Raw genomic sequence first — 14,948 nt, forward strand, 5'->3', positions numbered from 1 at the left:
ATATATATATATATATATATATATATATATATATATACAGTATATTGCACAAATGTGTAAACTTCGGATATCTTTGATAGAGCTAATCTGTCCACCACAAGAAACTCCCCCAATTCAAGAGTCAGGAACCATACTACACTTTAAATTAGGCTGTGTGCCGCTCTTTCCAAGGCTCTTTCACAACAATACTTCTCTTTTTTAGGCTGTGGAGTGGATGGTTGGAGATAAAAATTGAGGAGGTGGTGGTGTTGGGAGTGTTGTAATTTGCCACAGTTGCAGCAGGCTTTCAGCACAGCCTAGGTCACAGACTGCTGGACACTATGGACAGGGACAATGAGCAGCTTTAGTGAGCTAGACATCACCACCTCATAAATTCAAAGCTTTGATCTCAACCAAATAAAGCCAAAAATGACTTTTTTGTGGAGGAGTAATTCAATCCAGTACCATAGATGTATCTTGCTTTGTTGACTTTGTTCTTCAAGCTCATATTTCGGCAAGGCTTGGGTGCTTTTATCTAACCTTCTATCATGCATTTAGATGAAAGTAAGTGGTTGGGTTAGCCAAAAAAAAAAAAAAAGCTTCTGTTGCTTTTCAGTGGCTAAGACCCCTCCAAAAAAATTTATCAATTGAAATTCTCTTTGAATAAAAAAAACAAACATATTCCTGCTTTACTGTACCTCTTTGAGATTAAAAAAAAGAACTGAATTATATTTTAAAAAAACAACAGAACAAAGAAATCAGTGACAAGCTTTCATCAGAGATTTCTGATCAGTAACACCAGCCAGAGATAAAGTCCAATGACAAGAGGGAAGTCAATTAGCTTTGCTATAATGTTAATCACCTTTAAGCATTGGCATGAGAAGCATTTGTAATGTGGGTGGGACACACTGGCGGGTCAGGAGGGTTGAGGGGTTGAGTGAAGGGGGTCCTCCCCAAGAAAATTATGAAAAAAGTAGATGCCATTTCCTGCATTCTGGTGTATTTTAACGGGTTGTTTAACATCTATGTTTACCTACATAAGTAAATATTCGATACGATAGATATTTTAGAGAGCATGGCACAACAAGTAGTTTGAGCAACAGCTCTTCTTGTGTGAATAGAGCATGCTCCGTTTATCTCAAGCATCCTAACCCCACTCCTGCCTGAGAAGAAAAAACTCTGATATTGAAAAACACCTCGCACCTACAAGCACATAGTGACGTAGGCATTCTGCAGAGGGGGGGAGACAACGCGAGCAGTGAGCATGTCCATAGACACTCTTGAGGGCACTGTAAGAGTTCTGATAAGGATGTAATAATCAGCCAGTGTCCTCCAGAGAGATCCATAAACATTCTCGAGGTATGTCGGAAAATGGCCAAGAATAGCGTCTATGAGAATCCAAAAGTCCTGAAATGATGACACAATGTTTATTCAGCTGGTTTCATCTGGTTATCAGTTGGAAATTTCTCAGGGAGGGGGTGGTGAGCATCAGGTCACATGTTATCCAGGCGAATTCACATAAGATGGCCTTCAAGGCCAGTCAAGGGAGCCAAATTCAGATAAACACACAGTTGTTTTGGGGACAGGCAGAACTTAATGACATCTACCTTGAGTCTGTGTTGGTCCACTCTGTTCCGAAATGTCCAAATTACATGGCCACACCGATGGAACATGACTGAGTAAAATCCCCAAGATCTGATCCATTCTGCCCAAAGCATTTGAGTCTGGGAACTCGAGGCACGAACCAAGCCACCATAGGCAAGCAGCGTGATTGGGTCCAAATTTGCTGCCGACGACTTCCTTGATTGTTGATAAAAACCAGCAACCAACCGAATCCAAAAAGTAGGAACCAGTTATCGTAAATCCAATTAAATATGCATCCTTAAAATCCACAAATGGCAGCAGAGGTAGACAAATCATCAAGTCTTCCAAGTCGATGAGATATCCAGCTGCATGCCAACAGGGCAAATTGGCTCGCCTAATGCCTGACTTCTCTTCAAATAAATTAATCAAATGGAATGGATTTGTTCACGAAGACACAGAAACAGTGCTGGCTGAACTAATATTCCATGGAAAATGTGTGTGTCTGTGTGTGTGTGTTTGTGTGTGTGTGTGTGTGTGGGGGGGGGGGGTTCCAAATTAATATTTTTTTAAATGTGTGCATGTCTGGGGGTAGACACATCCCCTTCACATATAACTGTTGCGATGCCTATGGCTTTAAGTGATAGTTAAAATATAGCAGTTAGCCTTGCGTCAACAGAAACAGTAAAAGGCAATACTTAATTTGAGCATCTACAATATTTTCAGCAAAAGTCACCTATAAAATTAGAAATCTGGTGCTAGTTGTTCATTTAGTTGCACATCCCATCAGTTTGTATTTTCTCAATCTCGCTAATGTAATCAAGAAGGAAAGCAATGTGCTGTGTGCAGAATGAGTGTTTGTCATCACATGTGGAGTCCTCTCAATTATTCTACTGAGGGGATGACATGTTTTTATTTCTGTGAGGCGTCGGGATGACAAGTACATTAATCATATCGGTAGTTTAACATGCAAGGGCAGAATCTGAGTCAAACATGGAGCTTAAATTATTTCACATCCTTTAAGGTTAAAGTAATGCCTCAATCTCTCAGTAGCAGAAAGCAGGTTTAGTGACTGTTACTATAATAAGGAATGAGAATGTATTTGTGTATACATGTGAACATGTAGTCAATTTTTACTGTTTGATCCTCACCTTTTTTCATTAGTTATTTTTGTAGTACATTCTACATTAATTAACCAATGGTATTAATGTCTTAAACTGTTTTTATAGTATGTTTTTTTTTAACATATTAGGAATTTTAATAGAGAACAGAAAGTTATGCAAGCTGCAATAGAAATATCATAGTCCCCATTTTGAATTGTTACAATTTGGGGCGGGGGGGGGGGGGGGGGGGGGGGGGTTGGCCACTGCTGAAGGACTGGTTTTTGTCCATGTCTGTGTGCCTGTCTGTTACCAAACTGTTTCATGAACCACTGGACAAAGTTCAATGAAACTTGAACAATGAAACTGTATGTCCACAGCTGATTTTAACCTTTAGAATCAACCTGATTCAATATGGCCATCACATCTAATTGATCTTATAAAAAAAAAGGCTAAACTACCAGTGTAGTAGCGGCCATTCTTTTTTTTTTTAATTAACATTTTTATTGAGAAAGCACAAAATATATTACAATGACATAGTTAAAATACAATGCTTTTGCTTTCTTATTTTTACCTTTTTTTTTAAGAAAAAAGAAGAAGAAGAAAAAAAATAAATAAAAAAAAATAATAATAATAATAATAATACGAACACACTGGAACTGGGGTGAGGGTGGCGGGGTAGCCAAATTATAATCCCGTCATTGATATCACTGTTCAAGTTACTGCACCAATCTATATAATGGCAAGGTTTATATAAAGTCAGATCTCACAGGTTTAACATATTCCGTCCATTTAGACCATATTTTATAGAAAGTATCCCTTTGCACTTTGACAGAAAAAGACAGTTTTTCTAGTGTATAAATTTCTTTCACAACATCAATCCATTCTTCAATTCTTGGTGGTTCAGGTTTGAGCCATCTCCTTGTTAGAGCCTTTTTACTCACAGCCAGTAAGATGTACAAAAGTTTTTTATCACTAGAGTTCAAATTGTCCGCTGGCATGTTACACAAAAATATGCTTTCAAAAGTTAAAGGAAACACAGATGAAAAAACTTTCTGTAAATGTTCGTGGATCAAAGACCAGTATTGTTGAATAACTTGGCAGTCCCAAAAAATATGTAAATGGTTGGCCCCTTCTCCCCCACATCTCCAACAAGTATCCCCAGTTCCCTGATACTTTTTCTGAGCAGGAGTTATGAAAAATCTTATTATGTTTTTCCAACAAAATTCCCGCCAGACTTTCGATCCTGTTGTCATTCACTGTACCTTACATATGTGGTCCCAACTTTCCTTTGGAATTGACAGGTTACCTTCTTTTTCCCACTTCACTTTAATATAAACTGTGCTGTCTTTCTTACACCGCAAGATGGCGTTGTACAATCTGGAAATAATTTTATTTGCTGTTCTAGATTCAGTCAGTGATGTAAATGTTTCCACCAATCCTAGATTATGTAAAGGTACTTTCAGATCCTGATTAAAATAATTTCTAACTTGTAGATACCTGAAAAAATCGTCTGGGCCTAGATCATGTTTACCTTTCAAGATTTCAAAACTTTGAAGTGCCCCCTTGTGGACAAATGAATAATAGTTGGTTAGGCCTTTTAAAGTCCAGTTCTTGAATCTGTCATCATATTGATTTGGAGTAAAGTCTGAATCATAAGCACACCACCTTAAGATTTTAGAGTCGTTTTCCAAACCACATATTTTAATTGCTTCATTCCAGGCAGATATCATTACTTGTGATATGGGTTCATCTTCCAAATGGATTTTCTTCTGCAATTTTTTATCAGCTATTATAGCTTGAACCGGTATTGTTTTGATAGTTGTCCCTTCCACATCTTTCCATCCCGCGGTGTAATCAGGACAGCACAAACATACCAGTGGTCTCAGTTGAGCTGCACAATAATATTCTCGTAGACAAGGGAGCCCATAACCCCCCTTTTCTTTCTTCAATTGTAAGGTTTTATATTTAACTCGGGCTTTTTTCCCTTTCCAAATGTATTTTAACAATATTTTATCCCATTCCCCAAATTGTTTTGAAGATATGGGAACTGGCAAAGACGGGAATAAATACAACATTCGGGGAAGAATATTTAAACCAATTGACTCAATCCTGGAATGTAGGTCCAAAAAAGGTATGGCATTCCATCTTTGTATATCCAAATTTAAAGCTTTATTCAGAGGGCCGTAGTTGGCCTCAAACATTCTAGTGGGTTCACGATGTATTACCACTCCTAAGTACTTAACACTGTCCCCGTCCCAATTCCAATCATAACAATCTTTAATTTCAGCGGGTGGATCATAATTTAGTGTTAGTACCTGCGTTTTATTTACGTTAACTTTATACCCTGAGAATGAACCATAGTCTGATAATATTTTCATTATTTTGGGGAGAACCTGTGTAGGGTAAGATATAGTTAGAAGTAAGTCATCGGCAAAAAGTGCCAATTTTTGTTCCCCTCCTGCTGTTTCTACACCCATTATATCCTGCCTTTGCCTTATCCACTGACTTAACGGTTCTATAAACAAAGCAAAGAGCAGCGGCGACATGCAGCAACCCTGTCGTGTCCCGCGCTCCAGTATGAATGCTTCCGTGAGGCCTCCATTAATTTTAATCCTTGCTGTTGGTTTATTATATAATCCTGAGATAATGTTGATTATATTTTTATCAAAGCCAAACCTCCCAAGTACCTGGTATAAGAAGGACCACCTCACTGAATCAGATGCCTTTTCGGCATCTAAACTTAACACTAATGTCTCTATCTTTTGTCTTTCAACCTGCCTCATTATGTGCAAGACTTTCCTAATATTGTCTTGAGTTTGTCGCTGTTTGATGAAGCCTGTTTGATCTTTATGTATTAGTCCGGGTAGAATTGTTTCAAGTCTTTTTGAGATGATGGAGGTAAACAGTTTATAGTCAATATTTAATACACTGATAGGGCGATAGTTACTACATTCTAGATGATCTTTTCCTTCCTTTGGGATTATAGAGATTGTCGCTTCCCTCCAAGAGGGAGGTATAGTTTTATTCTCCATTACCCAGTTAAATGTTTTCTGCAAGGTGGGGGTCAAATAATCTTGCATTATTTTATACCATTCTGGTCCAAATCCATCTGCCCCGGCCATTTTCCCCCCTTTTAGTCGTTTAATTGCAGAGTGAATTTCTTCTTTGGTTATTGCGGACATTAACAATTTATTTTGTTCCTCCGTCACTGTTTGTAGCTCTAGTTCGGACAAGAAAGTATTAACTTCCTGATTATTATCTACCTGGGGTTGAGAATAGTCTTCTGTAATAATTCTGAAAGCATTGCTGAATTTTCTCCTGTTCAGTTTCTATTTGACCATTTAAAGGATTCTTTATTTTGTGTATAGTCCTCTCCGCCTGTTGCTTTCTGAGTTTATAAGAAAGAAGTTTTAGTGATTTTCCCCCTACTTCCCCATGTTGTTGTTTAATAAATATCATTCTTTTTTGTATGTCGGTCATGTGTATGTCCTCTATTTCTTTTTTCAATTTTATGATGTCGGATTTAATGTCGTCACTCAGAGTCACAGAATGTTGGTGTTGCAGAACTAATAAGTTATCTTCCAAGTGTTTAAGTTTTTGCTCATTTGCTTTTTTGAGGTGGGAGGAAACGCTAATTATTTTCCCTCTAATCACTGCCTTCAAAGCATGCCATAATATTCCTGGTGACACCTCATTGTTGTCATTTAGATCTAAATATGTCTCTATTTCCTTTTTTAAGCTCTCTTTAATATTTGGATAATTTAGAATATTTGTGTTCACCCTCCATAGGGTGGATCTATTTTTCCTATTCAGGCAGATATCTGCATAAACTGGGTTATGATCAGAAATAGTACAAGGACCTATTTCACATCTTTTGAGCATAAATAGATCACTCTTAAACATAAAGATATAGTCTAATCTAGAGTATACGTTGTGTGGGTGCGAAAAGTGGGTATATTCTCGATCTTTTGGGTGATATTCCCTCCATATATCAACTAATCCTACCTCATCCATAAGATTTACCATCCTTTTTCCGATGTTTCGCACATCCCCTTTTCTATTAGAAGAATCCATTTTGCTGTTTAGTATGATATTGAAGTCCCCTCCACATATGAGAGTTCCCTGACTCCTTGTTGTTGCTATTTCTATAATCTGTTTATACAGGGACCAGTCACTGCCGGGAGGGATATATACATTCAGGAGGCTAGTCATGGTACCATCAATCTTACCTGTTATCAATATATATCTACCCTCTTTATCTTTATATTCTGATATATGCTCATAATTAAGAGTTCCAGATAGCAAAATCGCCACCCCTCTTCGCCTCCCAGAACTGTGAGAAGAATAAAAGACATGTTTAAAACCCATCCTGTTCAATTTAACATGCTCATCATCAGCTAAGTGTGTTTCCTGTAGTAAAACAATTTGGGCTTCATCTCTTTTAAATTTAGTTAAGATTTTCCACCTTTTTACTGGGCTATGTAAGCCATTAATGTTGTTGGACATCAGTTTTATCAGCCTGCTACTCATCTAAATTATAGTCCTTATATTTATTAGGCACAGTTTAATGTGCTCCCCGCTCACCCTCATAAACAAAGAACAAAAAAAAAAAAAAACAAAAAAAAAAATGAAAAAGTCAACATCACACACAAACTAAATTCAAACTGAACTCTTAACTTCCAAGGTAGGGGTCTCAAGCTGAGGCCCTGCTTCGCCTCTAAAGGCATCTTCCTCATCTGTTAATGAGGGAGGCCCTCAATGGCTAAGACCCCACTGTAAAAAAACCCGCAAGAAACCTTTGTTGTTTACATATTATGCACCATAAACCAAATGCACGTCTTACTTAACAGCATCTGAGTGGTTAAACCTTATTTTCCTGAAGGTGTAGGTGATGTTCTCTTAAAGGCTCTGAGTCTTTCTCTGTAGCCGGCTGTGGAGTCCTGCTTCTTGTCTGCTGCACCTCTCCTCGGTCCTCTCTCCACCCTGCTCCAGGACAGCTGCTTCAGTTGTTCCAGGACCGTTTCTGGTGATTTAATGACCTTCACAGCATAGCCTCTACTGGGCATGTCCTCGGTAGCTTCCATCACTGTGTTGTAAATCTTCGTTTCATCAGCATATTTCACCCTCAGCCGGGCTGGAAAGAGGGTCTGGAAAGGGATCTGCTTCTCCTTCAGGATCATGCGCACGTCTGCATACTCTTTTCGTTTTTTTTAAATCAGAGGGGGGTAGTCATGATCCAAGTTCACTTGTTTACTGTTCCAGGTGAATCCTCTTTTCTGCCATGCCTTGCGAAGCAGGAATTCTTTTGTTTTAAAACTGAGGAATTTCACAACAATAGATCTCGGTGGAGCGTCACTTGGAGGTGGTGGGCCTAGAGAGCGATGTGCCCGTTCAATACTCATGTCGAGCTCGTCTTGGGACAGCTCCAGGCCTTCACGTAGCAGCTTCTCAACAAAGTCACTCATTGTAGGTGCGTCTCGTTCTGCTGTCTCGGGCACGCCATAAATGCGTATGTTCTCTCTTCTTGTGCGGCTCTCCAAGTCCATTAATTTATCCTCCAACTTTATCTGTAGCTTTAACATTTCTGTCACTGCGTCCTCTGTATTTTGAATCCTCTCCTCCGCTTTTTCAATCCGCCCCTCGGCCTCGTCCAGTCTGGCGTTCACCTTTAGGATTTCTTCTTTAATTTCCCCTAACTGCGCATTATTTTCCAAGCGAAAGCTTCTTATTTCCTGTAGTACCGTGTCCAGTTCAGCCATCCCTCTACACCTGGTTGTTTAATTCAAGCCTCAGATTGCGATATCAGTTCTTTACTGCGCAGAGCTGCGATTAGCATTAGCCGCGATGCTAGCGGTACTTTCCGAACTTTAAACTTCTTTTTTTTTTTCCTCTTCGAAGCATCGGTTTTGGTGTATTTCACTCACCCCCTTTCTTATTCACCTCTCCGGACAAGTTTGCGTCGTGTTGATGGGGTTAGGTTTTTTTATTTCTTCGGTTTCCTTAGGAGCTCGTTCACAGTGCGGCCATCGTGATGACGTTCGAACCGGAAGTCCAGTAGCGGCCATTCTAAAAGCGGCTACATTTTTCGACAGGCTGACAAGTTTCTTGCAGTAGAATAACATTTTCCTTTGACACACCTGGGTGCTCACATAGCTTCCCAACACACACCTCTCTTGGGGGGCAGGTTTTTGTTACACAGACAGAGTGAATCCACAGGTATTCATGACATGGTACTTTTCACTCATGGTTCCAATTTTGTTCCTATAATACCCATAATCTCACTCTGTGGCCATGTGACCAGAAGTCACCCTAATGACCACTGAGATACCGTACTCTCATTGAGTCAAGAAAACACACCCCCAACTACAACTATCTATGCATCCATCTATTATCTTCCATTTATTCTGAAGTCGGGTGGCGGGGGCAGCAGCTTGAGCAGGTGAGGCCCAGACATCTCTTTCCACAGCCACCTCTTCCAGCTCTTTGGGAGGATACCAATGTGTTTCCAGTCCAACTGAGAGACATACCATATCATACCATACCATTTTATTTATAGAGCACTTAAAACAGCAACAAGGCCAACCAAAGTGCTGTACAAACAGAAAAAACAGGCAACACACAAAGCAATATACAAAATGAGGTAAATCAGAATATAGACATAAAAACGATGCATATATCTTACTGATTAAGATGGCGGCACGCGCACACGCTGCGGCTTCTCTCCCTCCCGACAAAACAGTGTTTTTGTTTTCTTTGTCCTGCAAACCAGAATGTGCTTGTACGTCTTCGTCATGTCTACATGTCCTAAAACGCAAGTATAGCCATGAGTTCCTGCTTGATGTCGGAAAAAACACACTTATAGGAATAAACAGCAAACTCAAAGAAGAGCTACGTGACTGTGGCCTGCTCTGGAAGCCGGTACCATCACGACCCTCACTCCTTCATCACGCCCACAGTGGAAGCACCATAAGTGGCGCGACAGGAAGCAGAAGCGGGATAAGCGCGGAGGTATTCGAGCTAGGCTAGCAGCTAGCCCACACAAGCCGGCCGTCCCATCCATGGTTTTGGCTAACGTACGCTCTTTGGACAATAAACTGGATTATATATGCCTACTACGAACAACACAGAAGACTGTGAGAGACTGTTGTGTTTTTGTGTTCACGGAAACATGGCTTAATAACAATGTTCCGGACCATGCTATTCAGCTCGAGTAGCTAACATGCTACAGAGCGGACAGAGCTCTCATTGAGGGAGGTAAGACCCGCGGCGGGGGACTTTGTGTTTATATCAACAACGCCTGATGTCGTGATTCTGCTGTGGTCTACAAACACTGCTCACTTGTAGTGGAATTTATGGTTATTAAAGGCCGACAATTCTATTTACAGAGGGAATTTACAGCTGTTATAATCGTCGCTGTTTATATACCTCCAAGCTCCAGCAACAAAAATAGAAGTGAGGCACTAAATGAACTGTATCTGCACATCAGTGAGCAGCAGACAGCCCACCCTGATGCTTTTCTCATCTTGGCTGGTGATTTTAACCATGTAGATTTAAGGAGTGTGTTTCCAAATACATACAAACACATAGACTTTCTAACAAGAGGAAACAATACACTGGACCAAGTTTACACCACCATGAAAGGAGCCTACAAGACCCTTCCCCTCCCCCACATTGGCGCCTCTGATCACATCAGTGTTATGCTAATGCCAACATACAGACCACTGGTTAAAGTCACCAAACCAGTCTGCAAACAGGTACGAGTGTGGCCAGAGGGATCTTCAGAAGCACTTCAAGACTGTTTCAACACCACAGATTGGAATATGTTCAAAGAAGCTGCTACCAAAAACAACAACACAGATCTTCAAGAGTACTCAGATACTGTATGCTCATACATCGCCAAGTGTATTGATGATGTAACTGACCTCAAGACCATCACTGTTCAGGCAAATCAGAAGCCATGGCTGACAGCAGAGGTCTACAGACTCCTGAGAGCCAGAAACGCCACCTTCACAGCAGGAGATCAGGTGGGCCTGAGGGCATCCAGAAACAACCTGTCCCGGGCATCAGAAAGGCCAAGAAGCAGTATTCCAGGAAGATAGCTCATCGCTTCAGTGACAGCAAGGATACACGGAGTCTGTGGCGGGGAATACAGACCATCACGAACTACAAGCCAGCCCAACAAACCTGTGACAGCACAACCTTTACACTGAATGAGCTGAATGATTCTTTGCTCGGTTTGAAGCATGTAACAGCACACCTGCACAGAAACTCCCCCTCTCCCAATGACCAGGTGCTGACACTGTCCACCGACAGTGTAAGGCAATCATTCATCAAGATCAACGCCCGAAAAGCTTCTGGTCATGACAACATACCTGGTCGTGTGCTGAAGGACTGTGCAGTGGAACTTGCAGCAGTCTTCACAGATATCTTTAACATCTCACTGAGTCAGACCATCGTCCCCACCTGTTTCAAAGCTACCACCATCATCCCTGTCCCAAAGAAGGCATCGCCCTCCTGCCTCAATGACTATCGTCCGGTGGCACTCACCCCCATCCTGATGAAGTGCTTCGAACGGCTAGTCATGAAACACATCAACTCTGTCCTTCCTGCCTCCCTGGATCCCTTCCAGTTTGCATATCGGCCAAATCGTTCAACCGACTACGCCATCTCCTCTGCCCTCCACACAGCCCTCACACATCTGGACACTAAGGACTCTTATGTTAGAATGTTGTTCATTGACTTCAGCTCGGCATTCAACACCATCATCCCCCAACAGCTCATGCTTAAACTGGACAGTCTGGGGCTGAACACCTCATTGTGTAACTGGCTGCTAGACTTCCTGACCGGGAGACCACAGGCAGTACGGGTCGGCAGTAACGCATCCAGCACCATCACAGTGAATACAGGGCCCCCCAAAGGATGCATGCTGAGCCCATTTCTATTCACCCTTTTAACACACGACTGCACACCATCATACAGCTCCAACTACTTCGTCAAGTTTGCGGACGATACAACTGTGGTGGGTCTCATCAGCAACAATGACGAGACAGACTACAGGGACAAGGTGAGCTGCCTGGCCTTGTGGTGCGGACATAAAAATCTCTCTCTGAACGTGGATAAGACAAAGGAGATTGTTGTGGACTTCAGGAAGATGCACGCCCAGCATGCTCCTCTGAACATCAATGGCACTACTTTGGAGAGAGTGAGCAGCGCCAAGTTTCTGGGAGTGCACGTCTCAGAGGACCTGTCCTGGAGCAGAAACACTGTATCACTGGCCAAAAAGGCTCACCTGCGCCTCTACTTTCTCCGCAAGCTGAAAAGAGCAGGAGCTCCAACCCCCATCATGCGCACCTTCTACAGGGGTGCCATAGAGAGTGTTCTGACCAGCTGCATCATGGTGTGGTTCGGTGCATGTACTGCATCCTGCCGCAAGACACTCCAGCACATCATGAGAGCAGCCGAGAAGATCGTCGGCACCTCCTTCCTCTCACTACATGACTTATACAGTACCCGCCTCACTCAGAAAGCCCTCTGCATGGTGGGTGATCCCACACACCCACTACACAGCTTCTTCAGCCTGCTGCCATCAGGGAGGAGACTGCGGAGTCTCCAGGCTCAAACCAGCAGACTGCGTGACAGCTCTGTTCATCAGGCAGTCAGGATGCTGAACTCTCTGCCTGCTCTGCCTCCCCTCCCTCTTGTACCACCTTAACACACAAAACTTTCACACATTTCCACACAACACAAAAACTTCCTAACACTGAACTCTGCATCAATAAAAAACATGTTATAAACTCAACACATGCTCATGTGCTCATTCAATTTGCACTACTGTTTACATTTGAACTACTGTTAATATTCAAACTACTGTTCATATTCATATTCAAACTATTGTTTATATTCCAACTACAGTTTATATTCATATTCAAACTACTGTTTATATTCCAACTACTGTTTATATTCATATTATTGTTCATATTCAAACTACTGTTCATATTCATAACTGTTCATATTCATACTACTGTTTATATTCATACCACTGTTCATATTCATACTACTGTTTACATTCACACTACTGTTTGCATTTGCACTACTGTTAATATTCAAACTACTGTTCATATTCATATTCAAACTACTGTTTATATTCCAACTACTGTTTATATTCATATTATTGTTCATATCCAAACTACTGTTCATATTCATACCAACTCAAACTGCAGTTGGGCCAACTCGTCGGGTTTGTTTGCCCATTTGAACTGTGACGTTTTATGGTCTGAAACTTTTCTGGATCATTCATATTACTGTCACTATTTTCAGTTCTCAGATTATCTGGAGTCACTGAATCTTGTTAATACACCTGAATCTGTCCATCACTGCAACTTTCACTGTTTTTGGGTTCTGAATGATCACGTCTTCATTAATGTTTCTCATGGTTCAATTATGGGGGTTAATTGTCACACTGTTAACTCCTGTAATTACACATCAGTCACAAAAAACTCAAGAAAATGTCTGATAATAATGTTGTTACTGCTCTCAGGGATTCAGCCCAACCCTGGACCCCCCACTAATTACAGCATACCAAATGACTTTAAAAATGCTTCTGGGCTTCATTTTCTGCATGTAAATGCTCGTAGCCTTCTGAAAAAACTTGATGCTGTGAAAATCCTGGTCAGTTCTTCTGGGGCAGATGTTATCTTTATTTCTGAATCCTGGCTCAACAAATCTGTAATGAATAATGACGTGGCAATCAATGAATTTAACATCTACCGCAGCGATCGTCAAAAAAGGGGGGGTGGAGTCATTATTTACATTAGAGATTCTCTGGTTTCAAGTCTTGTGTCTTCCAAAACAATTCCAAACCAGTTTGAAGCCTTATCTGTAAATATCACCTTGAATGGAGGCCAGATTTTAACTGTAGTAGGTTGTTACCGCCCACTCTCAGCATCACCTGAGGCATTAACTGCCATGAAGGAATTTCTTGGTAATTTAAAATTCACATAGGTCTTTTTGGCTGGAGATCTCAACATTGATTGGTGTAAGTCGACCCCCCTCTGTGACAAATTCAAGGAATGTTGCTTGTCTTTTAATTTAACCCAACTGATCGACTCCCCCACTAGATTAAATAAAAACCATCCTGAAAATTCCTCCATCTTAGACCTGTTTCTAACTAATATGCCTCACAAATTCCCTGGTACATGTGTATTTGCTGATCTTTTGAGTGATCACTGTGTGACAGCTGCTTTGAGAGATATTAAACTTCCACCTTCTAAGCCCAGATTAATTCAAAAAAGGGATTTGAAACGTTTTTGTGAACAGTCATTCCTCTGGGATCTGTCTCACTTTGACTGGCATCGTATTCTGTTAACTGATGACGTGAACTCCGCTTGGAACTATTTCCATTATAATTTCATTTATTTCCTGAACATACATGCTCCTTTTCGTCAGTTCAGAATAAAGGGACGAGACAGCCCCTGGTTTACTCTAGAGCTAGCTGACCTCCTGCACAGGAGAGATCATCTTTGGGCCGCAGCGAGAAAATCTGGCTCAGACACTGATTGGTTGAGTTTTCGACAGATGAGGAATAAATGCACAACTGCTGTTAAAGCAGCAAAACGCAACTATTTCTTATCTCAGACCTCCAAAAATCTAAATGACCCTAACAGATTCTGGAAAACCATCAAATCTCTCTCAGGCAACCCCCAATCATCTGACCTCCCATCACAACTTCTCGTTAACTCTGTTCCTGTGTCAAATAAGCACGAGATCCTGAACTGTCTCAACAAACATTTTGTTGCTTCTGGTTCTTTATTTGACACAGTTACTAATGGAAGATCAGCCACTTCACTTAATAACCAAACTTATACAAATCAAATCCCTCCTACAAGTCAATCCTCAGTTAATCACAGCTTCTCTTTTTCTCCATTCTCAGTCAGTGAGGTCAATAAACTGTTAATAGATCTTGATCCTAAAAAATCTGCAGGTCCAGATGAACTTCCACCTTATTTCTTAAGGCTGGCCGCTCATATCATCACAGTCCCTGTGACCCATGTAGATGAACAGATGCTCAGATATATTCATCAATTAACACGGATTCCTCATTTTTCTGGACTGAATAAAACGTGCATTGAATTTAATGAAATGCAAACGTGAGACGTCATTTATCTTTGACCCATCAAAATGAATGCGGTCATTTATTTACAGAATCAAAGTTTAACATCAAACATTTACATTAATTTGGAAAATATGAAAATAACACATAATCAATCAGGAAAACCATACGGCCAT

This window comes from Nematolebias whitei, chromosome 7 (genome assembly GCF_014905685.2).
Source record: "Nematolebias whitei isolate Nwh7 chromosome 7, NemWhi1, whole genome shotgun sequence".
NCBI classification, from domain to species: Eukaryota; Metazoa; Chordata; class Actinopteri; order Cyprinodontiformes; family Rivulidae; genus Nematolebias; species Nematolebias whitei.